The sequence below is a fragment of the Triturus cristatus genome, chromosome 10 (genome assembly GCF_964204655.1).
Source record: "Triturus cristatus chromosome 10, aTriCri1.1, whole genome shotgun sequence".
NCBI lineage: Eukaryota > Metazoa > Chordata > Amphibia > Caudata > Salamandridae > Triturus > Triturus cristatus.
Genome location: NC_140593.1, coordinates 1,157,332,138 through 1,157,358,646, shown reverse-complemented (window position 1 = coordinate 1,157,358,646; position 26,509 = coordinate 1,157,332,138). Strand labels below are relative to the sequence as shown.

The following is a 26,509-nucleotide window of genomic DNA, read 5'->3' as shown; positions in this document are numbered from 1 at the left end:
AGCAGCGTTTGATTCAGATAACCCCTTCAACGTTATTACTGTGCTTCAGCTTGGCACCAAATGTATGTTGCGCATATGGTATAGAATGTGGAAATGTGTAATCTGTGAATGTCATGGTTTGATTTATAACATTACTGTAATTTTGAAACCAAAATAAAGTGTTTAAAAAATGTCTATCAAACCATGGCAAAACAAAATCAGCATTGAAAAAGCCCAAACAATAGCAGATACCGCCAGACCAAATGGCTTTGCAAATGCTTGCTCTAGGTAGGTGTCCATGTAGCTAATAATGTTTTTGGATATCACAACAAACTCCCACCCTGTATTGTTCAATGTGATTTGATATAGTTGCAAAACATGAACATATTTTTGCATTCAGGTGCAGCGCTGCGTCTACATTTCTAAAGAAATAAAGGAAAATTCATTATTGTACACAGAGGCAGTATTATTTCGGGTGATTTGGAGGCCAGTATATTTTTTCAGCCAGACCGGGCCCCGTTTAAAAAATATATTGAAATATTTTTGTATTGTCAAGTTTTTTTATGCTTTTATAGACCTAGTTTTAGCTTTTTTCTCAGCTGAATCCAAATAAAAATAAATAAATTAGAAAATCTAATTAACTACAGCACATCCTATTCTTTGTAACGAATATCTTATTGGCTGCAAATCAACACACTACATCCTGATAGATCTTATACTACTACTTTATAGCTTATTATCCCACTCTGTACTGAATACAGATCACGCTATAAACACATTCTGGCCAACATCTGTCATACACTCCATCTTTTCACAACTTATTCTTAAAGCTTTTCCCAGCATTCCTGAACCAAATGCAGAAAACATCACTGTGCTAAAAAAAAACAAATCATTATTTGTTGAATTCAGTAGTAGCCTTAAACTATGCTTTGACTCATACTATTGTTTCTGCACCATCTCGCCTGTAGACACACATCCATAACCTCCAAAAATCAAGGGGCGTTTTTAGGGTGCGGGGATGGGAGAATTTGGGCCTAGATAGGCAGACCTGACAATTTTTCATGAGTTTTCTAGATGAAGTGTAGTTTTACTGCATGCAATGGTAGAGCGGAAGAGTATTCCATTGTTTGGCTGCTAGAAAGGAAAATAATTTATCTTCAATCAAGCTTTGTTCAGTATAGGAATAGTTGCCAAAGAGGCTGAAGAACAACAGAGTAGCCTCGCAGGTGTGTTAAGTTGACATTCTTTCATTAAAGAAAATAATCTAAGTCCCAGAGACTGCTGTATGGCCTATAGAGAGGATCATAAAAATTGATTTATTCTTCACATAGAGCCAATGGAAAAAAGAAAAATCTTCAGAGGTCGAGTTAGAAGCAGAGACTCGTAGGAGAATTTTTAACTTCACATGTTGGATCAGTTGCAGCTATTGTGTAAGAACTTTAGAGAGTCAAAAGAATTGCAGTCATTGATTCTGGCCCAAAAAGAGCTTGGATGACTTTCTTCCTCCATTTGAAGGGAAGAATAAGACGTTCTTCAAATACAACCAGCTAGAACAAGAAACTTTATTGAGCCTAAGAAGGACAGATTAGATAGTACACTGCAAGATGAAACACAGAATTAAAAGGTGCACTCTGGTCCAGCAGAATAAGAGCAGCCCAACCTACGTAGGCGAGAATCAGATGGATGTCATGAGGAACGTTTAGGAGAGGAACTTCCGTGCCATGAAGTGGGTGGTTGTCAGCTCGAGTAGGTGCCGAGAAAAGTTGTCTTCAACAAATGTAAGTAATCTTTAGTTGATGTCTTTTTCAATGGTCTGTGATGGACAAAGAAATAAGGTGAACATTACTAGGGATGGTAGGATCAGTAAAAGATTTGTTGAGTAGAGGTATTATAAATGCATTTTTCCCAGAAGGTGGTATGTTGCCATCTAGAGGGGGTGCAGAGCTGCAAACCTTATGGTATGTTAGTAGTTTTTAGGTCGAGACTAGCACAGCATGCATGCGCTGCTCTACGGGAGGCTTCTTGTGAGCACTCTAAACTTCTCCGTGTGGGTCTGACTCCTGTCACACATCGTATTGGCTTTTGCGTGTGTCTTTCAAGAATGAAAGCACGCAAATGGCTAAAGGCGGGTGCATGTCCCACCTCTTCTCCAAAGTTTCACTCCCACAGAGTTTTGTTCTCGGGAGCGAGCAGCGGCATGCAGGGTGGAAGCTGCATTCCTTCCACAGCGGGTGCCTTCTACAAGGCTATTTACGATTATGTGCGCTTCTGGGAGGGGTCAGGGGGTGAGGGCTTGGGCTTTGAAGGTGTCTGTTTACAGCGCAGGGCTCTTGATTTCGTATCCGATCCTGCTTTTCATTTGCTCTGAGCGCCCCCTTTATTATCTTGGGTTATGAGCACTCCTCAGGAGTGCTGCTGTTTTCATTGGCTCTGAGCAGCGATTGTTTTCATTGGCTCCGAGCACTGAATCACTTTCCCTTTATTTTCTTGGTTTGAAACCCTCCTCAGGAGCTCTGCTGTTTCCTTTGCTCCGAACGCCGTTTTTTTTTTTTTGTTATCCTGTCCCGCATTTCATTGCTCCAAGCGCCGTACCACTTCCCCTTTATTTTCTTTGTTTATGAGCCCTCCTCCAGAGCACTAGTGTTGTAATTAGTTTTGAGCGCTATTTTTTTATCTATCCCATCATGCGCCCCATCTCTGCATGCCCTGTGCTTCTCCACGGTCACTCCCCCTTTATTTTTCTTGGTTTACGAGCCCTCCTCAGGAGCACTACTGTTTTATTTCTCTCCAAGCGCCGTTTTTTTCCTTATCCCATGCCGCAGCCCGTGGCTGCTTGCTCTATGCTTCTCCACGATCACTTCTCCTTTAAAAATTGCACTCACACAGAACGCTGTCTGAATATACTTTGACCGGGATTCAACCGTTGTTTCTTTCTTGTTTCCCTAAATGATCGTGTGGCCTGAGACAACCTGACCCATTTATAACCGCATTTATTTCAGTGTACATAGGAGATGAAGAGGAAGCTTTCCACAACAGCTGATGTGAGTCAAAAAAAGTTATTGCAAACAGCGTTTCAAAAGGTATTGTTTAGGTGAAAACTCAAACTGTACGGACATTTGTAAACTTTAAGGGACGAGGGTGGTCGGGGACAATTATTTTAATTATTGTAAAATATTGGCTATCCTTTGTCCGCAGCCTACACGGTAATTGGTTGATTCACTGTCGCAACACCCCTTTTGCCGTCTCTGTAATTAGACACTCCCATTGGCGAGACCGATTGGCTATGCCAATGCTGGTTATATACCGCAACTGTTAAAATATGGTGGCCTGGTGCTGGAAAATGGAGTTCACATAGGCAGTGAAAGGAGTTAGGCCATAAATTGAAACTGTTTTCTGAAGGGCAGATGACTGGGAATCAAGCAAAGCTTAAGGCATACTGGATTCCGTTGTCACATAGCTAAATCCCAAAAGCGATGTACCTGGGTCCCTTTCAAATCTTAGGACCCATTATTAGCATGGGAGCCTGAGTTGATATTATTATTCACTCATACACATGGACTGACAGGCATAAAGTCATACAGAACAAGACTTTAATAGATTAAGTATTCTCTGTACATATTTTGAAACCGTGCTGACAGAAAAGACAAAGCCCCAGCAATCTCCGAGAATGTAATGGGCCATTGGTCACAGGAATAATCAGTGTGAAAATATAAAGACCACAGTTAGATGCTCAACCACTAAATTGACCACCAAATCTACGTATGCTGTTGAGCAAGGAGAAAATCCTTATTTTCCCACTTCCCCATTCAAAGAACACTAAGGAGGAGCCTGATCCACCCAGCGCTATCTACAGTAAGCTTAAAAGAAGCTCAAGATGCCAAAAGTACGCCCTTGCTTAGATGGATGGGAACTAACAACCAAACTACAGCTTAACAAGCAGAAGAATTAAGCAATCAATTCTCAATGTCATGAAAAGTGTGATTGCAAAACAAGATAGCACTAATGTTTTGAGGTAAGATCTCCATTAGAATCTAAAATAATGCCTTGCTGGGAGAAGGGTCTACAGATTCACCACTCAAGCTTCCAGTAGTAAGGCCAAGCATAGATTCATCTGAAAAATTCCTTATACTGTTCAAATCTGAGGTTCAATGAAATGTGATTGTGACATCTATAGACAGGATGATTCATTATGCTTTGGTTTGCACAATACTAGCATCTAGAAACAAATCTACAGGAAGGGGTAATGTCAAATAGCGATCATATGAATAAGGGTACATTTCTTGTTATGCAAAATCCCCATGAAGGTGGCAAGACTGCTGAAAACGTTGTAGGTTCTATTCACAAATTGCTTTTTGTTATACGTTGGTAGTACAACAATAGTACTAATCGCGTGCTGCAAAAACAGGAAAATGGTGCATACTTATGACAAAATAGTAGACTTTTGGAGAGGATTAAGGAGGGGTTTAGGGAGGGACATGTACCCATCTACCAAAAAAGTTTGTTCATTCCTATTCATAGGCAGCACTTCTAAAGTACCACAGCTATTAACGGTCCCAATACAGTCTTCAATGTTCTGCAGCTCAGCCCTGAGGAAGTCCATCATCGAGCATGGCTAAGTACTGGTATTGCAAATTTTTCCCCGTAAAAAATAATGAATGCATAGAATACAAGTAATTCCCTGTATTGTGTTTTTCAAAAGTAACTATAATTTAATATACTTAATTAAATAAACATGTACATTAAAAGTAAGTTAATAATTCTGTGGCATTTCCTCATTTAAAATGCATAGCATTAATTTACATTATTATATAACTTAACAATATTTTTTCCATTTTTGGTTTAGTAAACATTTTTTAAATGTTGCCACACTTTACCAAGGTAGGATCTCAGCCCCTGTGACACAGAACTCAGTCTACATATGAAAAGTGGCTAGTATTAACTTTAAACACATAAATCTGGCTCTATCACCTAATTCAAAGGGGTGTAAAAATGCAATCTACACTTTGTATTACATTTACACTCTGAAATTGTAAAAAGCCAAAACTACTAAATGTAGTATACATTTTAAGAGTAAATTCACATGTATAGATTTACTCCCATGTAAATTTACATTTTCTAATGGGTTCCACATCTGGTGTAGATTGTTTCTACCACAGATATCAGAACCCGGCATTGAAAACAATGGGCATTTACTCGGATTTAATAAATGCACACAAGACATAGATCTACATGTAAATGATACTTTAAAGGGACTGTTTCCAACATATTCAAGATTCCTGTTACTTTGGATGGGACTATGAGAAGGTATTAATGGAACAGAAGACTTACCTTTGGACATCCTGACTGCTGGCCGCGAGTCTGATCATTAAAGTGTTGTTACAGTTCCAGAAATCTGACAGAAAAAAGTATTATTTCCCTGCAGGGAAATATAGGCTCCTGTTCATTGGACGGCGTTTTACACATGTGCCTAATTGGTGTTACAGCAAAATATCGTCGAAGGAATATCGTGAGGCAAAATTTTATTGTCTTAAATATAGTGATGTCAGAAACATCATGGCTTAGAATATTGCAGGTAAGAATATCATTTAATTGAAATATTTTTAAATATCATTGTTACAAATACTGTTTTGTCTTTTATCGTTGTAATTTACATATTTTTAGGTGTATGTTTTTTTAAATAGTTTTAATACGAGTCTTTTTTTTTAAAGTTTATATTTTTGAATAATACTTTTTGGGATGAGATAATAGGTTTATAGTGCAATAGAGTCAGAATAATTTGAAATATTTAATTATTTAGGTTTGTTATGTTTAAAATTGTGTTTAATTGTCTTTGTATTTATTGGATTATTTGTTATGGAATAATATCTATTTTATTTTGTTCATATAAAAATTATATTGTTATATGTATTGTAATTTAATGTTTTATATTTATTATTACTATTGCTATATTTATAAAATATATTTTTTTGTGGTTTGCTGAAAAGATTTTGATTATAATACATTTTTTTTAAATAAATTGTTTAATCTTAATGTTTTGTTTTTAAATTATTTGTGAATTATTTTTTGACATTGTGATACTTACATTTGTTTACAAAAATTAAATTTCTTTCAATTTATTTCTCATACATTTTTATATATATGTGTGTGTGTGTGTGTGTGTGTGTATATATATATATATAAATTAATGATGTCAATTAATTTGAAAGTTATAGTAATTGTTTCCTACGTGTTAAATTTTGTTTGCAATCTCAGTATATTTTGTTTTGTATTTTGTTTTTACAGTAGTGTCTATTTTTTATTTTGTTGTATCACGTAATTTTTTTTTAATTTCAAACTTGACACCCTTTATCAAATGTCAACACTTTCACAATTGTGGTTATATTTAGAATGGAAATAATAAATTTGACTGATCCCTCTTCCCACCAAAGCCTGAAGTTTTTCTCAATGTGGTTAATTTGTGCATGGGAGGAGTAAATCTGAACCCCTCAGCGTCCAACACTTTTCCCAGTGCGGTTATGTTTCGAGTTGGAATAGTACATTTGACCCCTCAAAGTTCTGCGTGTGGTCACATTTTGAGTTGGAATAGTAAATTTGACCTCCACAAAGTCCAGTAAGTCCCTACTGTGGTTACATTTGGAGTGGGAATAGTAAATTTAAAACCAGTCAAACTCTAACACATTCCACGATATGGTTAAGTTTAGAGAGGGAATAGTAAATCTGAACCCTTCAAAGTCCAACATCTTTCCTGGTGTGATTGAGTTTTGAGTAGTACGTTGCAAACTTTTCCAATATGGCTAGGTTTTTATTGGGAATAATATTGTGATATCAATAAGTTATTAGAATTTGTTTCTATTTTTAATTTTGCTTATTAAAAAGTTATACTCCTTTATGGTACGAATTGTTTCCCTTTTCATGTTTTTACAAAGACCTATTTATATTTTATTTACATACAGTCTTTAAACATGTTTATAATCTATACCAATTTTAAACAGCTTTGTATTAATCTCTCTCGCCGTTTGTATTGCTGTGTGGCATTTGTAATTTAATGAATATAGTCTTTTGCACTATGTATGATTCCTCCTCTTTCATGGATATTTATCGGATGTCGATATGGTAACCACCTGGTGCATCATTAGAGGAATATATTTCATGACAGGGGACTAAGTCCTCGATTCATGTAGTGGCTGCCAGCAACATTTTTCTTATGTTGCTGGCAGCCAATCAGAGCATTAATTCCCGCAAGAGTCTGACAAGCCAAAGAGGCCGGTTGAGCAGGGTAATCCTGCACTTGTCAGATGACCAAGTTAGCTGATGCTGCCAAGAATTTCTTTTGAGCGGCCGGCATGAACTTTACAGAGCCTGACAATAGACACTCGTCACTACAGTTAAAGCATATTTCAATGGCTTCTTTCCAAGTTCTCACACCCAATCTAAGCAGTGCAAGTTGAAAAAAAAGTAATTTGGTCTATTTTTAGGGCTGGGCAGATGCAGAGAAAATAAGATCTTTCTTTTGAATTAGCGTAAATCAGCTAAGTTTCAGCATGACCGGTTCAGTTAAGATTGTCCACGGGAAAAAGTTAAGAGGGAACATTGGAACGAAAGTAGAACTTAGTTCTCAAAGCCTGCCTTTTTTATTTGGTGTACATCTGTTAAGCAGTTTTTGAGAGATCTGCATTTAAAAATAAAAAAGGTTTAGGCAGGATTTAAAGGGTTACAACTTTTTTTCATTTTTGTCAGTTGAAAAGGTGTTTGTGAATGACCTTAAAACTTGGGCTTCGTTCGAGGAATTGGTCTGAAATTTGGCACATATTACATTCAGATTGCTATTAGTATTTTCGAATTTGAGTATATCCATAAAGGGGGGAGGTGCAAACAGTGTTCATTTGCTAATATGTTTGGTGCTATGTGATGAATCTTTACTAAATGTGGCAGAAGCTTGGAAGGCTTCATTTTCTGTTGGTATGTCAAGTTTTGTGCCAATCCATAAAGGTGGGGCATATTTAAAGGAGTGGGTCTCTAAAATTAATTTGCTAATAGCTGGCACTGTTTGTGTCAGGTGCGCAACAAGTAGAAAGTTATACCCAGTGCAGTTATACCTCATTTCGGGAAGATCTAAATCGGGGTAAAGTTAAGGCTGAGGGCGGAGTTAAAAATGTTTTTGGTTTACTAAGAAGTTTGGCGCTGTCTGATAGATCGTAGCACAATTTAGCAGGTACTTGTCAGATTTAAACTTCCTTTAGCATAAAGTTTCTGAATATTTACCTACTGGAGGTGGCCTTAACAGGTAAAGGGAGCAAAGATTGTTAATTTTCTAATAACATTCGCACTGTGTGAAAAATCTGCACAAAATTTGGCAGAAACTTGAAAGATTTGTTGTTTGATTTGTATGCCAATTTGGAGGGCAATTGGACGTTCAGTCCTTCATAACTTTGGTGCTGTTTATTAATCTGCATGAAAGTTGGGAGCTAGCAGATTTAGGCCAGGCAAGCCCTGCAATACCCCCTGCGCACAGCCAGAGGTAGATGGTGAGCGAGCCTGGCCGACGGCTGGGCACAGAAGAGAATGGGTACATGGCAGGTTGTGTGCAGTGGGGGTGTGCCGCCACAACAGGTTCCACACAGTGACCGGCCTATAGCCAAAGTCCTAGACAGTGTGGGTGGGGCAGCTGAAGATATTTCAGATCAGGGCCTTTGCCACAGGGGGTTTATAATTAAGTAAATCATAAAAAATGAAATACACTGAAAGAGTTGAAAAGTTATGGTTCTGAATCAGATTTGGAAAGCACTTACATTTGCTTATTATGATTAGCTTCTCACACAATGCACATTGTAACTCGTGCCACCCGCCTTGCTGAAAATACCAATTTGGCATAGGTAGAAGCAAACAAAAAAGCGATCAAGAGAATAAAATGGCTCCATGGCGAGTGGTAAGAGTTATTGTGTAGCTTTCTACCATAACTTTCAAATTTCAGTGGTCTGGGGCATGTTACCCAAAACCAAAAGTCACTTTTTACCTGTATTTACCTGTGATGTAACATCCCATGAAATTAAGTTCCTCCAGGTGTTGATGTACAAAAACATACCTGCTGTAGTAGAACTTTCTACCCCACAGCTCCCCCGCCAGTAAAAAAAAATAATTTAAATGTAATATCTTTCTACTTGGAGCCAAGCAATTACTGTTGAAGTTCTCCTAAACTGTAAAGATGTATGTTATACCTGTTAGTCTCATTAGGTATTGATATGTCTGTTTTTGCCCATGATGACTAGATAGTTGATGCAAATAATTTACCAATCACTTTGGTTCAGTGTTCACCATCCCCTTTGTTCTTCGCTCTTTGGTATGTTTCTGTTCCTAATTTTACAGCTGCTAAACAAATAAATTGTGTAACTAAAATGTTTTCTCTTCGCTAATAAAATTTGCGGGCACAAATTCCTCAAATTTATAATTAACAGATTTACTGCGTTCTTAATATTGTCACATTTTGCTTCTTTGTTTGGTCCTTCTCCAAGCTTAAATGATCTGTAGCACTCCCAACATTTGATTTCAGTGTCCTTTTACATTGCTGTGTCTGCTTCTGCCCTGGCCCATTTATTGAAGTCCTGCAGACAGTCCTGCACCGCAAGGGGGCTGGCTAGCATTCCAAACCATTGCTGCCTGTCTCTTCAAAAACTACATGGCCATGTCAACAAATCTATGAACGTATTTAACTTTAGATGGTTGTGACATCAATACAAGCAGACATATGTCAGGAGTGTTCGGTATTACCCATCCAATTATGTCTGATATTATCCCCGTCTCCGATGTTGGACGCAGCACTGGGCATCTCTACGCCACATGATAAAATCATGGCTTGACTGTTGGCATCTTGAGGAGGTCTTTCCGTACATGCGGGGCAAGTGTTTCAGGGTAAGATAGTTTTTGTGGAGGGAATTAAATTGCATGTATTGAAATCTCGGATTTCTCGCCATTCGCTGGACTTGCTCCCTGATTTTTTTTGCCATTGGTCATCCGCAATGTCCCTACCTGGGACGTCCTCCCATCACCTCTTGGATACTGGGCGATTAATGGATGCTTGTGCAACAAACATGTTATACAAAGCTGTGACTGCTCTACGGGCAATGCCATGCGTAAGGGCACCCTGCAGTGCAGCTGACACCTGCGGCTACTCTCTCCCACGGCCCCACCTCCTCTCAATCCCAGGTACTATGGAATTATATGTAGGCAAGTAGCCTGCATTTAATCCGCATTCTTCTTGCAACTCTTGAGTAAGTTTGATACCTCGCTTCCTCGTACAACTCTTCAACACAAGTTATTCCTGCTACCTCCCAGGGCCTAACCTGGTGTACCTGTTGAGGCTCAAGTAGGGCACATAACTCGAACTACAGTTTATATGGAGGTGGGGATCTGCGCTTATATAGATATTTAGTCCAATATTTCTTCCAGTTCACCCATAGGCCCGATGCTTCCCAAAAGACCCCAGTACATCAATCAGGGTGGACAGGGACTCGACGATGTGTCGTAGGTACACCAGCGCTTTATCTTCGCATAAGGATATCACATGCCATCTCCCAAATACACGAACCCGCCAGTCTCCCGCCAGAATACGAAGCCTGCATGCCAGAGGTTCTATTGTCAATGCAAAAATCAGCAGCATTAGCAGGCAACCCTGCCTCATTCCCCTCTGTATACTGAACGGAGGTGAGAGTGTCCGACCAGTTTTATCTCTAACCAACGGCTGATGATATAATATTTTAATCCATGCAAGAAATGTCGGTCCAAATCTCATGTCCAACAGGACCTCAAGGAGATACGACCAGTCTTTTCAGTATCTAGTGACACCTCTAGGCAGCCGTCCGCCAACACCTCATCATCGCTTATCAAGCTCCAGAGACAGCGGACATTAAGGAAGGACCTCCTTCCTTCTATAAATCCATTTTGGTCCATTGATGAAACCCCGAAACCGGTTCTAGGTTGCTTGTTTCCGGTACAGGGAGGACCTGGCTTGGCAGTTCGGGTTGAACCGTTCCCATGAGGCACAGGGTCAAGACTGATTTGCATATGGCCAGGTCTAAACTGGGGTGGCATGGTGAGCAAAAGAATGATGGATTTAACCCAAATCTCTTGACTGGGGGTGAATGTTTTGATTTGTTCTGCATTCTGTCCATCAATTGTGTGTCTTTTGCTTCCTCACCATCCAAGCACCTCATTCGCCATTCACTTCTTCCACACTCCTCCTGGGCTGTTGAGGCCCACATCTGGTTGTCCAGTCTCACCGCACTCCAATGCATGCAGTCTTGTGGGCTGTACTCCTACTTGAATGATGGGCAGAAGCCCAGGAACCCTACGGGACAGTCTCTCCGCTGACCATATCTCTGTTTCTGGCTCAGGTGAACAGCGTTTTGCAGGATAATCGGCTGGGCTGTGTACGGAGCTCAGTATCACACGTCTGTCCTGGTTGTCATCTTAGCTACACACTCCCACCCTTACTTATTAAACCCCACATCATCCCAGTTATGGTCAGTCTGGTGAGGGTTGTATCGATTCACAAGTGACAACCGGTCAGCAGCCCTAGGCTGGCTGTGCAGGCCCTGCCAGTTGCTGCCCACAGAGCTTCCTTCATTTCAGAGTCTCAAATCTGCCTTTTGGTTATTCAGATACTGTGCACGACCAGGGCTTTAGCAGGACACAGAATGATAGCTCTCCAAAGCATGTGCTCATCAGGAGTGCTTTTCATTTCGGAAACATCCACCAGTCCCAATATTTTGATGATCTGCCTGTCAAGAGCGGTCGGAGTGAATGGAAGGTGAAAGATGTGCCTATGTGCACGGAGGGTGAGTGGCATGCACGTGTGTATACAGAGTGAGTGGTGCATCCTTATGTGTGTGCAAGATGAGAGTTGTGCCTGTATGATTGGTGTGCCGGTGTGAGTGCAGGGTAAGTGGTGTGCCTGTGAGAGTGCAGGGTGAGTGAAGTGCCTGTATGAGTGGTGTGCCTGTGTGAGTGTAGGGTGAGTGGTGTGCCCTTGTGAGTGCAGGGTGAGAGGTGTGCCCTTGTGAATGCAGGCTGTGTTCCTTTGTGAGTGCAGGGTGAGTAACAAATCTGTGTGAGTGCAAGGGTGTAGCTTTATAATTGTTGCATGAGGGGTGCACCCATGCAGGGCAGTCTGAGTGTAGCGTGAGAGCTTTGGCCATCTGAGTGAATGGTGTAGTATTTTAAAGTGCGACCTATGGTCATTGATAATGCCTGTTTTTTTTCCTTGATGCGTATTTTGTGTAATACATGAATTATTACCCTTTGTGTTCTAGAACCCCTCCTTAAGGAGTTTAATTGTATTGAAATAATAATAAACTGGTTAGTGCAAGTATGATTGAATACCCATTGATATTTGAGTAGAGCAGTTTATCCATCCAGCATAGCAACATAGTTTAATTCTTGGCTCTAGGCCAACTAACCCAAGTCATAAAAGGAATCTCTAGGAACAAAACCACAGCACACCCTAATAGAATGTATTTAAGTAAAGACCTGCCCAACTAACCTGGCCCTGCACAGCTTCTTGCCACGCCTGCAGGAATGTTGCTTAGCCAGCGACTGTAGACCGAAGTTGTTGCAAAAAGTCACCTGGATGGGGATTGGTGACACCAGTTCTTGGAACACTGTCATTTAGCATTTATTCCATACTGAGAAATCCATACAGATAGTTCATGGTATGGTAAAGACTGATCTTTGGTCTTTCCATGGTCTCCTGGTGCACTCTCCAGACCTCAGTAATATCGGTCTCTGCAGTTGCCACTAGTTAGCTCTATCTGTAGCACAAACGAATCCCAGTCAGTCAGTTACCTATGCAACAGTTTAGTAGGTTACTGTGTTTAAGGGATGTTCCGATCTTGAGTTTCTTTCTGAGATGTGTTAATTCCAGGATTATTTGGAGAATTCTCACAGTCTCTAAGGTTGATCCATTTAATTAGCATCTACCCGTACTGATTTCCATTTCCAAAGTCACTCTTTAAAATTGGTCCATTTACACCGGGCAATGTGGATAGACACCCTTAAATGTAATGGAAGGTGGATTTGCAGAGTGCTGCTTGTCACCTGTACACATGCCATCCTGTAAAATATCTTGTGATGCATAATGTGCCTTGTTTGTCAAATCAGTCTAAAATGTTCTCCTTTATCAGACATCAATGGCGTTCTCTCTGTAAATATTGAATGCACAACCCTCACCCCTCAATCTTTAGGAAATGCATCAATGTAACCCTCGTCCATTGTTATTTTATTTAAATTAATGTATGTGACTGTTCCTCCAGAGGTGGATTGAAACACTGAACATTTCTCAATTAAACATTAATGACCCAGTTTCTCCATTATAAAGAAGGGATGCAGTTAATCTTTTAACTCCCTGAAAGTCATATATTTATCTAGATTACACTTTCTACATCCCTCCTGAACTTTCTGCTATTAACCTCAACCTTTTTTAGGTCGAGCCTGGGCAGCACATGCGCTGCTCTGCGAGGCATGCTGTATTAGAGTATGCACTTGAAGCTCCACACACTATCCGCCTATATGTTTCATTGGGTTGTGTCATTGTCCTTCCTAAATGCTGGCTTCTGATTCGGAAATCAGCTTTTTAGTTCCTCCTTAGTACCGCCTTGTCTTCGTTTGTAACCTCCCATGAGAATTGGCCCTTTTACTCCTGTTGTTACACCGTCTGTGTTATTTAGTCTGCAAGCACTATTTTCTTAAATGGCTTCCTCCTATTGCGGACAGGGCATGCTTTCCTGGAACTGCTTGTGTGTTTTTTAAGCAGCGCAGCAGCACTTTATTTTATCGTCTGTGTTTTGCTTCAAGACCAGAATGGCAGGCAGACCATTAACGCTGCTCATAAAATAATATATATGTATATATAATATTTTAAAGCACTGTTTAGCATCTTTAGGTACAAGAATGGCAGCCCGGCATTTCTTTTGTTATGCGTGGATTGCCGAAATCAAGTAACACAAACAATGTGGCTTGCAGCCCTCCACTCCCGTAAACAATACGGGTTCCAGCTTTCACATCAACACAGGCTCCTACTTTAACAACAACACAGGTGCCCGCTTTCACATCAGCACGGGCGCCCGCTTTTAGAAACAACACGGGCGCTGGTGCCCACTTTTAAATCTACCAGGGTGCCCGTTTTAATAAACAGGGGCGCCTACTTTCACATCAACTCGGGCGCCCGCTTTTACATCAACACAGGTGCCCACTTTCACATCAACATGGGATGCCCGCTTTCATAAACAGCACAGGCGCCCACTTTCACAGCAATATAATCCATTACCTGCTGCGTAATCTACAGATTTTAACAAAAATGTTTTTTGTTTCAAGCTCAAACGGTTCAAAAGTTACCTAAAATGCAGCAACACATGTTACCATGCAGTGAAAGGCTCTTTGCAAAGGTTGAGTGGTCATCTTTCTGTTGCATATTTCTATGTTTAGCTGTTAAACTGGCATTAACAAGGTGAAACCTGTGTCCAGGCAGTATTAACAAGTGCAAAAGTGACAAAATAATAAAAGTGATACTGCCAGAAAATTTGCCACATTATGCCGCATAATTTGCCTTTTTCATGCTGCATAATTTTGTCAAATCTGCCGCATATTTTGCCCTTCTCCTACCTTACAATTCCAGTGGCTTTGCCGTAGACCCTAGATGCACAATCTGTGCATTCTGGAGAGCCTCAAGACATACTTAGATTACTACACCACCAGCTAAAATAAATCACAGACCCAACCCACAAAATATAAATTCTAGGGTCTCTGAAATTAGCTTTTTCGTTATGATGTGAAATTACAATAACATTATTTGTAATTAGACAACAGTTACACACATCTCTGACCTATTTGTTTATTTTTGTCACCAAAAAGGCAAAGCTGTCCACACTGTTCCACACCACACAATTTAACTCCACATATTTCCAATCCACACCATATAATTTGACAACAAACCACATAATTCAACTCAACACCACAATTAAAAAACACATCTCATACATACAATCCACACCAAAGATTGGCACATCATGCCACAAAATTCAACTGCACACCACATAATTAAACTCCACTACATATCAGTACACAACACAAAATACCATTCCACATATTTACACTCCTTAAACCATAATACACCACCACATAATTACAGTATACTCAATACCATATAAATACTATACACATAGTTCTACTACACAAATCCACTCCACATAATTCCCTAACTAACCATTCCAATCCAACCCACATAATGTCACTACACACCACATACATACACTCCATAACACTTTGGTAACAGACATTGTCATGTACTACACCAATAACTCTAACTCAAGCAAATGCGAGACCTGTTGCATTTCCAGTGCTTGTTTTTTTCTTCTTCCCATGATGGATGCCATTTCACATCTTCCTAAAAGGAATCTATTTAGTTAGGCTGTAGTATACTTGGCTTAAATATGATTGCCCCAGGAGTACCTTGAAATTGCTGTACTGTAATTGCTTCACCACCTTGATGTCGGTCCAGTTACTATTCTTGCGAATTTGGTCAAAGTATACCACACTTCTCTAAGATGCTTTGTTACCCACAATTCAGTGAAATGTCTTGGGTTGCTCCATCTCCTCAAATATGGATACATTACCACTTTCCTCCCCCCAAAAGGATCCTGTTTTGATGAGAAGGATTAATGGATCTGGACCTTACTTACTGTGCAATACTATGTTAACCGTACTTGATATAACTCAAGTGAATCACAACTGAAGGATTATCTCAGCTCTTTTCCTGAGACCGAGCAAGACAAGCAAATCAGAATAGCCATGTCTTCAAATGTTTTTTGAATCTACAAAAGTCCACGCAACAGCGAATATGTAAAGGTAGGAAAAGGACTGACGGGCAAATCTCGAGGTATGGACATGGGCGGCACTGAGAATGGCCTTTTCCTTGGATCTAAGCTGTCTAATTGGGCAGTAGGGGATAGGTTTCCTTTGTTAATAGATCGGACCCTTGCCAGCCAACGACTTATGAGTGAGACAAAGAAGTTTAAACAAGGAGCACTTTCTGACTGGTAGCCAGTGCAGGACTTTTAAAGTTGGAGCTGATGAGATACCAGGAGGAAGAATACAGGCCAAATGTGCCTCTGTATTCTGAACCATCTGTAGTTTTGGAAAGAAGGGCTTAATTCGCTGTAACCATCAGGGCATTGCTATAGTCAATACGACTCATGACTTGAATAAGGTATTTCCTGGAATTTAAGGGGATCCACTGGAACACTTTTTTGAGGAAGTGCTTGGTAGCAAAACAGGTGCCGCAGTTCGAGGAAACATGTTCTTTCATGGAGAGATTCTCATCAATCATAATACAGAGATTATTTCAATTGTGTTGTACCATCCCCTAAAAGTATCTTTTTAATCCATTTCTCGCTGAAATTGTCTATTTGCACCATGTGTCTCTGAAGGTGATCCAAGCATACCTCATCTTGCAAACTGGATTAATGTACTCCTTAGCTGCCTGAAATTGATCCCATTTCCAATGCCCACTTGCTAATTGGCATGCATCTTTCTTAAATGGATACCGATATAGCAACATCACGTACTAAGACACAGTGACCCTAAACCTGCCAGATTTAAATTCCTAGTTAAATTGATGTATTTACTCAGTGTGTCCCAAAAGCCTATTTACTCTGCAAAAATCAGTAAACTTTAAAATGCATACATTTAACATGCGTTTTTCCTATATTTTATTTTATGAAACTCTGGATCTTTCTTGAATGGCAGAGCCAATGTACAAGGCTTGGAAGTATCAGTGCCAGTCTCCACCCACTCCCTCAACCCCTTTTGTGGTTATATCTGGCCTTTTCCTTATTTTAGAGATGAGCCATGAGCTCTATTTGTAGATGTATCCCTGGGAACAATCTTGGAGTTTACAATGCTTCACATACCTACACATAAAATTCCCTCAATGTTTGGACATTATTACGTCAGTCTGGAACAATGACTGAGCAAGCTGCTGGTGTTTTTATTTTTGTCATGAAATATCAGCTATTCCAAATAATGAAAGTGAACTTGAAGCATGGCCCAAGCAATGCTCAATATTCTCTCATGTTCATTACTAAATGTCCAAGTTCTCAAGCGTGACATCTTCTGATCAATTCATGGTGTCGTCTGCTGCTCTGACCCTACTCCAGGATGTCTCCAGTGCCACTCCTGTGGGCTCTGTTTCCAGTTCACGATATATGATACTCTCTGACGCACACATCCACCTACACACACAGCCATCAATGCACATACAAACAAACACACATTTACAACCACCATCGCACACTCAGACACCCCTCCACACACATATCCACCCCACACAGCCACCCACCCAAAAACAGACACACACAGCCACCCAGTCAACCCACCCATATAGCCACCCAACCCCTTTCACCCCTCCACATACCGCCACCCACACACATACAATAACACAACCAGCCACAGCTGCAAATGTTAAAAAACATATTGCACTGCAGTTACCGGTCAGCCTGCTGAAACACATGTAGCAACCATGTTGTTCAATGTCCTGTGCCAATAGTATGGCCGTTGTTTTGCGGACACTTTGCAGTTTAACTAGTTTCAGTGGAGAACTTCATCAGATCATTCATCTCTAGCCATTGGAGCTTTGTATGTGACCTGAATCATTGTCCAGATTTGCATGTTTCTCTAAGAGAACCTCCCACTGGTTGTGGGCAGCCTACTCGAGATTGCTGGTGGGCTTGCCTGTCACTCTGCTAGATGTACCTGTCCACAGTGGCCCCTCGCTTGTGATTGCTGCCTGAATTCTCTGTTACTTTAAGCTACCTTCCTATTCTCGGCACCCTACTTTACTTTGTGTTCTGTATTCCCTCCTGCTTTAACATCAGTCGGCCTGTTGCGGTCACTTACTTGAGACTGATTTGTCTGATTTGAGGCTCCAATCGCTAGACTGCTGCCTGGATTGCCTGTGTTGCCTGTGTTGTGATCATGAATGCAGGAGATCTTCTTATTAGAACCTCCTAAAGAGTCAGCAGGGACTAAACAACTTCAAAGCTGAGTCACCACATGCACTGTTGAGTCAATTTCGTTTACTTCGGTGACCTGTTCCGTGCTGTGGCTGTACTCATCCGTTATTTTCTGCCTGCTGATTGCTGTTCCGTTTAAGTGGTACCTGTCTTCTTGCAAGGGCACAGCAGTTACTTGAGCACATGTGGTCCTCATTGTTGAAACCAAAGCTTGACACGGCTTCCCTCTGCCCTGATAGGGCGTCATGTCTGAAATGCGCAATGTAAAAAACGACACAACGTTAGATAATAATTTTTAAGTTGTCTTGTTCTCATGTCAGTGTCTCTTGCACTCCTTTATATGGTTTAATGGTTTAAAAAAAGGAGACCTCAGTCGAGGGAGTGTTGTCACTGTGATGGTCTCGGACTCTCTTTTTGTTGGCAGGTTGCCAGTCAGTCTGTCACCACGTTTACACATCTAATCAAGTGCCAGTTGGATGATCATGCTGCCTTCTTCCAGTAGGGCGTTGCCCCCGGGGAGAAGAGTGTATGTTGTCAAAATGATCTAGCTAATTAATGATGCACTGGTGCCCAGTGTTAAATTTGGTATTAAAAGTATTTGGGACATAAATAGTATTGGGTTGTTGCTGGCGGATTGGAGATCTGGTGTAAGTTGTTCACCTAAACACCTAATGTACAAAGAGATGAAGTCACAGCATTTGCAAATAATACTTGCCTAGATTACAACAGGCAGCTCTACTTGGGCCAGATCCCATGCGTCAAGGTAATTCTGGTTGGGTGTAAACTTATGTGTGCTTCTGAGAGTACAACCTGGGGGCAAACTGCATATTCCGGGCATCTTTATCTAGCTGATTTATAGCAGATCTAAAGTGGTGCAAATCTAGTGGGCAAAGAGTGCTGATGCATAATTTTTGATTTACCCCCCATTCCAAGTTGTGCAGTTTGGCATAAATTGCACACCCTGTAAATACTGAACCTCCCGGAGTCCATGTTTACCAAATTGGGATTTTGTGTGCAGTTTGCATCCCACATGTGATAAGGACCTTGCTGAAGTGATACCAATGAGCGCAAACTCCTCTTTACTTTTGATGCATCTGGCATAAATTGCACATTCCAGGGGGATTTGTCAGGCTGATTTTGACAAGTTCAGCCTTGGCACAACTATAGTGGGCTTATTACACACTTGTGCTGGGTGTGCGTTATTCCCCGCTCTGAGGAGTGCAAAAAGGAATGTGTCAAATTGCACAGCCAGCAAATTTCAAAACCTGCTTAAGCAGTACTTGGTTGACGCACACTTTGCGTACAGTTTGCAGCCCATATATGATCGAGGGCTTGGTGCCACAAACTAAGTCATTAAAGCTTCTGATGAAAGTATTGTGTAGTTATGTCCCAGGCTGGATTCATGCCACATTTTTACAATATTCACATAACATTGATAAATGTACATGAAATGAGTCTAAATGGAAATCATTAACTTAGTCTGGGGGTATACTGAAATTTTAGTATGGATCCGGGCCCCCTGGGCATTCAGCGGACATCCCAGGTCTAGTGTATTATGCACAAGTCATAGTAAAATACTAATTTCATTATACAATTTAAGGGTGTTCTGCCTGTCATGTACCCCGATATGATCACCCATGCAACCGCTTCTTTGTGGTCCCTTCATCAGAGGGGCACCCTGCTTTTCATGTACCGCTCGACGGTCTTCGGTGTAAATTCTTCTTTGTGATCCCAGCATCGGAGGGGTGTGCTGCTTGTCATGTACCCCTACATTGTCACCTATTTTAATGCTTCTTTGTGATCCTAAAATCAGAGGGGCACCCTGCTTGTCACGTACTGCTTGATGGTGTCCTGTGCGAATGCTTCTCCATGATCCCAGCGTCCGAGGGGCATGCTGCTTGTCATGTACCCCTACATGGTCACCTGCAAACGCCTCTTTGGTATCCAAGCATCTTTGGAGCATGCTGCTTTTCAGGTACCCCTTGACAGTGTCCTGTTCATATGCTTTTTTTGTGATCTCAGCTTAGGAGAGGCGTGCTGCTTGTCCTATACCCTACACGGTCACCTATGCCATAGGTTCTTTGTGATCCCAGCATCGGAGGGGCATGATGCGTGTTGTGTACCCCTAAATGGTCACCCATGCAAACGCTACAAGTGATCCGAGCATGGGAGGGACGTGATAATTGTCGTGTACCCTTTGACCATCTCATGTGCAAATAATGCTTCTTTGTGATCCCAGCACTAGAGGGGTGAGCTGCTTGTTCTGTACCCCTAGATGGTTGCTCATGCAAATGTTTCTTTATGATCCCAACACTGGAGGGACGTTCTGCTTGTCTTGTTGCACTTACAGTCTTCTTTGCAATGTTTTATCACAATGCTAACATTGGAGGGCTGTGCTTCTTGTTGTATACCCATTCGATTGAAAGCATTCCTCGGACAGAGCTTACGCTTTCCTGCAGTACTGTTCCTCCTATGTGACAAATCCTTGTATTGTAGAGCGCATGGAAAGGGGGAGAATAGACTAGTGATGCCACTACGATCTGGCTCCTTTCCACACGGATTTTCCATTCTGGTCCACTATCTGCATCCATGAGGTTGAGGCATCACTTTCCTAGCCAATTTCCAGCATCTTTCGACCATTTTTGTTAGAAAATCTTACGGTTGACAAAAAATAAATTGTAGTGCAGCATGAAGTATTATCTGTATCATGTAATGCAAAAGTTCATAATTGTCGAATTGCCTGCAATTGCATGACTGCCAATCTCCCAATACATCACAGTTTTCTAATGATTGGACTATCTCTCCGCATCGGTGAGCAGCCTGCAGCTCTATGGTTTGCCACCCTTCAAGACAACTGATCTATTCTTATAAAGTAAGTGCCATTGAATAGTGTTTACCACCTTTTGTTTGCCGTTCTTTGCAACCCCAGTAGTGTAGCTGCAAGTGTTGCATGCAAAAATAGGTGCTAAAGGAAGAAACAACTTATTGTTGTTCAGGCCCCATTTCATGTGCCATAAGTTGTTCCGCCAATAAAGAGAGCTTTGGTACTACCTAGTGTAGAAGCAAGTTTCATATAGTACAAAGAGCAAGTGCAGTAAGTACTTTGTGTTAGGATAAAAAAAAAAATGTTCTTCTACTGAGGGAATTTGATTTATCCTGGTGCATCAGCTTCCATCTAAAAGCAAAATATTGCAACTATACTTTGTCATTTGGGGCCGATATGTAGCTACAGTTTGGTATGTAAAAATTATACATACTGCCTGGTAGACTGGCGAGGTGCTTTTGCTTTTTAGATGCTAAGGATCCGCTTTTAAAAAATCTCATCCTTGCTTGATTTGAAATAAAAGTGATTATGGTGGAAGTTCTGTAATGTCCCTGGAGGAGACCACCATTACAAATCGCGAGTGGTGCAGCGGAAATATTCTTTGTTTTATCTCATTTAGCCATCACCTATTTTCTTCACCTTTTCCCTTTTTTTCCCTGCAACACTGATAGAAAATCTTCATCCGAAACATGCATTTTTCCAGTGACTGACAGGTGGCAGTTGATTAACATGTGGAATATAGATATTTTCTATCAGATATGCGTTTGTAAAGTAGGGTAGGGAATCTCACCCCATCCTCTTGAATGTGTATACATGCAGGGAAATGACTAGGCAAAATAGAAAGGGGTGAGTATGGTCAGGGGAAACATTGTCACCCAATTTTCACCAAAGTATTTTTGTGTTGTAAACTGAACCCCAAAACAGATTTGCCTTTAAAAAAAAAAGAACATTTACCAGATATTCCTAAACCTTCATGTGACTAAAACAATAGAAAAATAACAGCAGTGTTGCACATGAAAATAAATAGTCTTGAAAGAAGGTGGGCAAGCCTACAACTACTATTATTTAATTCCCTATGTAGCTGAACCTGTCCGCCTCCTTTATCAAGCGCCCATCACGTTTGGGGACCGAAGAGAGAAGGGGCAGGTCTTATTTTCCGAAGTTGTCAAGGTTTTTCCCTCCAAGATGGTTGCTTCATTACAATGCCCACTCTTAAAAAAGGACCCTTTCTGCTCTCTTCCGTAAACCAGAGAGCAGATGAAAGACAAAGATGCCTCCTGCTGCATTCCTCTCTACACTACAGGCACCAGGCTGCCCATCTTTGTTGTCCAGAATTGGTTGCACTCCCCCGCCCCCCTTCCACAGTCAGTCTGCTGCTCTGGATCATCTCACATCTCTGGCGAGTCTCTATTAGGCCATGCAACAGTGTCTGTTTTTCCTGGGCTGTGTGTTGGGCTGCCTTGCATCTTTTTTGCCTGTAACTCTTTCCCTCATCAGTCCTGCTGTGGGAGCAGCCTGAGAAACCTCCACAGCTGTGTACACTGATCTGGATTGCCTGGGTTGGGTGGATCTATTTGTGGTAGGCAAAGCCACTTCCACAGACATAAATTGCTCACCACCACTTCGACTTTCACCGGTGTTCTAATATTGCAATTCAAGGTATAGAAGTGGATGTGGCACCTTCTTGAGCTTGTAGCTGTCCATCATAGGAATGTCAAGGGATAGTTTATAGCAAGGAGCTTCCTTTAGGGATTCATCATAGTGACACTTCGGAAACTCAGAAGTGACTGTCTTAGTGAAAGAGATGTGAAGCCTCTGCAAATGTGTTAAGGAATCATTTACCAATCAAAGATGGGAATACACGTCATCGAGACTGGGAATTCCCATTCAGCACACTCAAGCCCTGTCAACTTTCCAATGATTTTGCAAAGCTAATTCTCCTCCAGTTAAAACAAATGTGTTTCCCTCATGATGCTAATCCAGATGAGCACATGTTGGTCTCCCAGTGAAATAGCCTAGTTCACCTTAATTTCCGAGAAACTGCAAGGGCACATTTTCTTCTTGCATTAATACTTGCTGCATCCCTCCCGGAGACGGAACAGTTTGTAAATTAATTAGAGGATTTTTCACAGGAGCTCTGCTGGAAGAGAAATTGCCATCTGTCTCCCCAGCAGTCCTCAAAAACAGTTTAACATTTTAAAAGAAAAAAAAGCCTGGCCTCCATTTTGTGTGTTAACCCCTCCTGCATGCACGCTGCGTGCTGTGCGCAGATCTCTGCCTCCCACCCTGCTTGTGTTTCCCATCATAGGTAGTGGGAAGACAGCGTGAGGCGCTCTGCACTCTTGGCCTCCTGCTCGGCACGCTTGGTACTTGTTGGCCGCCTGTCTCTTTTTCCGCAAATAATTTTGGCAGCGGATCACCCCCCCCCCCCCCCCCCCCCCCCCCCTCCCTTTGAAGAAGCAGGTAGGCTTTTGATTTAGAAGAGTGTGCATTTTCCTTATTTAGGGTTGAAGGGCCATTCCAGCAGAGGTGCTTTTTGGTAGTTGGTAACTAGGGTGGTGACGCTCTGGTGGGTGCCGGGAGAGTCGTGCTGAGTGGATGTTCCTAGTAGGCGTCCGGGTCATTGGAGATGTGTGGGCAGGAAGTCTTGTAGCTTTAACATTTCTGTCAAGTGCTTTCTTAATTGCTTGTTTTTCATTATACAAGGTAAAGGCAGAGAATGAAGAAAAGCAATGTCAACAGGGTTTCTGCAGAATGTTGACTCCGGATGCACAAAAAAGCAAATTTGTATTTTTACTTTTCTTTGTATTCTCTCCTCAATAATATTAATTGTTTCCCTTTTACTACTTCTAACAAGGCTAGAGCTGAGATTCTAAAGCTGATGTAGTTGGGAGGAGAACAGAAATATTGGGTTATGGACTGGATGTCAGTAGCTCTTTGATTACATCTAGCTTGGAATCCGGCCCCAGCTTCTGGTATTTTCTCCGTACCAGACAAAGAAATATATAATTCTCCTCTGCACTGCAGCACTAATAATCTGTCACTGCTTACTTTCATGTCTCGCCCTTCTTCACACCTCCCAAAAAAGATTTTGTCACTTCTGGGTATGAAAACATTTATGGTTCTCTTTGCATATAACACAGTTAAACTGGCTCCTGTATCGAGGGCCTCATTGCCCTCCTGTAAAAGTGTCTTCTACATTTCAAACTGTTTCCTGCTGTATTTTTGCTTGAAGCTTTAACACTGTTAGCCTCGGATTGGGGTTGGTAGTTTTGAGAGAAGGTTTAGAGGCGATTGGATTTGAAGTACTACTCTCTCCTTTTTGGAAATCTATTGACACTTGATAGCTGGGAGGGACCCGCAGTAGTGACACAGAGAACTGCATATACATGAAGACTAAAGGATGGAATATATATTAATATTGATTTCCTGGTGGTCAAAGGACTAGTGTCGCTTGTACCACACGCCGATACCAAAAATCCTTTCCAAGTAAAAAGCATTATGACCCTATCATATGTGACCAGATCCGCTGAGAGCAATTTCTGGGTGTCATTGGGCTTGTTGTAGGAGTGCTCTGTAACTCCTAGGGATATTGTTTTGCAGAAGTGTAAAGGCTTGTAGGGTCAGGCGTCCGCGCATCCCACCTGTTTTGTGCTGGTGCATTGTCCATCTAAGGTCTTGGTTACCTGCATGAGTGCCTGCACAGCTCTCCATCCGTTTTATGCAGCTGCTGTATCTCTAAGCATTCTAATGCATACTATTGTGTTTATGGCACCCACCTAAATTTGTGCATCCCCCCGGTCTACTGCTCATCATCAATGCCTGACTAGTTCCACACCATATGTCGTAGATCCTCTTGTCTTGTATCTGTGTCCACTCTCTGTAGTGGCTCCAGTGGGGCCACCAGAAACCATATCCTCTAATTTTATCTTCTGTATCCAGAAGATTGATTCAGTGTGATGTGTTATGTAATTAGTGTGAATGTTTTGTAAGTTTGATAATTTCTAAAGCTCTTCTTTTGTGGTGTGCATTTGCATGGTCGTATGCTATGTGTCCACTCAGGCTAACCATATTTTATATATGCATATTATCTGTTTGGCTGCTTTGTGTTTATCAGCTGTATTGCATACGTATGATACCAATGGTAAATTACCTGCACACCGAGCTCTGACGATGTAAGTACAGTAGCAAAATGTTGGCATCACTGTCCTAAAGCTCAAGCTAGTGGTGACAAGGCATATAACAGACAAAGAATTGTCTAGGCTTGGTAGCTTCTGTAGTTTTTATTTGTCTTTTTCTGAGATGCCTAGTTAAGACAAGATAGGACCAGTTAAGTGCCTGTTGTGCCTGTTTTGGGCCTTTCTGAAAGGTGGTTGGATGTAGTCAGTCAGGCAGGGTTATTCCAAAGGGCTAGTTAGACCATGTAGAGAAGGTGCTTCTTGAGCCATCTGACATATTGCGCAAGTATTCTCTTTTTGTCTTTTATTAACCTACAATTTCATATTTTCATGATTATTTTTATTTACAATTTCTGCATTCTCAAAATATTAGAACCACTTACTCATTTATAGTATATGAAATAGTGTACACTGATATAAATCTAAGCCACTATTCTCTCATTGAGTTAAGCAGCCAGTGCATAGATCTGTGTGAAACCAGCACCTCTCTGGTTGGTGTACTGAGCATAGCACTGTACCCGTTAACCATTCCGTAGGTGGTAAAATGAATAGTGCTGAGTTAGTGAATAATAATCCATCACCTGTTGGTAACAGTACAGAACAAAAGACAAACCTGAAGTATCAAGTGGTGTATAAAAATGCTTTTACCATCCATACATTGCATTTACACATCCCACAAACCCACGAAACCAAGCTGCATAAGCCCTGTGTCTGGTAAAGCCGACTTCTTGCATCATTTGTTGTAACCCCAAAGCACCATCTTACAGTCTTATTTTCTGAAAGCTTAACATATCTAAAAGCAAGTCAATGTTTTGTGCTTTTCAGAATAATGATGCCTGTCGTGAAGCAGCATGGGGATGAACTGATTAACACGTGGCTAAGCAGCCAAAAATAGATCCCTGTGAGTTTCAATGACTTAATAATAGCAAATCAATACTACAGGGAGCTGGGAGAGCTGCAGATCATACAAGAGTATCGGAGGTGTTTCAGGGACTTACATTTGAGGCCGAAGCTTTAGGAAATCTGTGGTCCTCTCAAGATACAATTCACCTATCAGAGTAGAGTCTGTCTGCTAGTTCTGGTGTTTATTCATTCCTCATGCTTAATGAATCCCCGATGTGTCACCTTGAGCCTGCTTCAGAGCACTTGGCACCAGTTAGTTTCTTCTTATCTGTAAGACAGCCTGTAAAATCAGCGTAATCATAGCATGGCAAGTTGATCATTGTATCCTGGACTTAAACCTCGGTTCTCGGAGGTCTAGACTAGTAACACCTCCGTAGCTTGGAAAATAGCTTGGCTCACATATTAAAGATTTAATAGTCTCTGTAATTGGCAGTGTATTTTGTTCTTTTATCTAAAACCCGATCATATACATTGTGAACCTGAGGTGTAGCGCTTGATGGTTCAAACCATGGGAGCTTTAAACCCACTCAAGTCAGACTAACCTTCTGGATGGACACCTCTGCTTT

The 26,509-nt window shown here is 41.2% G+C and overlaps 1 protein-coding gene across 5 annotated transcripts in view; it reads left to right on the top strand.

Annotated features, from left to right (window-relative positions):
* ARAF (A-Raf proto-oncogene, serine/threonine kinase) overlaps positions 1–26,509 on the top strand; it is a 207,570-nt gene that overhangs the window by 40,511 nt on the left and 140,550 nt on the right. The window contains exon 2 of one of the 5 annotated variants that reach the window (XM_085629530.1): positions 25,866–25,941. The exons of the other annotated variants lie outside the window; for them this stretch is intronic. The gene's annotated coding sequence lies outside the window, so the exon portion shown is untranslated. The remainder of the gene's footprint in view (positions 1–25,865; positions 25,942–26,509) is intronic. 5 annotated transcript variants of the gene reach the window in all.